We start from the raw sequence: 220 nt of genomic DNA on the forward strand, positions 1-220 counted from the left end.
GACCTCGGCAAACAGCTTCAGATGAAAGGAGCGCGGGCTGAAATCCAGCTCTCACGGCTGGTCATTGGGGCAGCACGAGAAAAACCGGAATATATTAACGGAAAACTGCATACCTCCTGCATTTCAACGTTGGTTTGGGGTTTTTTTTTTTACAGTTTTTCCGCTGATCCCCCTCCGCCCGCGCACAGCCCGGCTCCCCAGCGGCGCCGCCCGGGCCGTG

Source organism: Mesitornis unicolor, unplaced genomic scaffold (genome assembly GCF_000695765.1).
Source record: "Mesitornis unicolor isolate BGI_N332 unplaced genomic scaffold, ASM69576v1 scaffold353, whole genome shotgun sequence".
NCBI classification, from domain to species: domain Eukaryota; kingdom Metazoa; phylum Chordata; class Aves; order Mesitornithiformes; family Mesitornithidae; genus Mesitornis; species Mesitornis unicolor.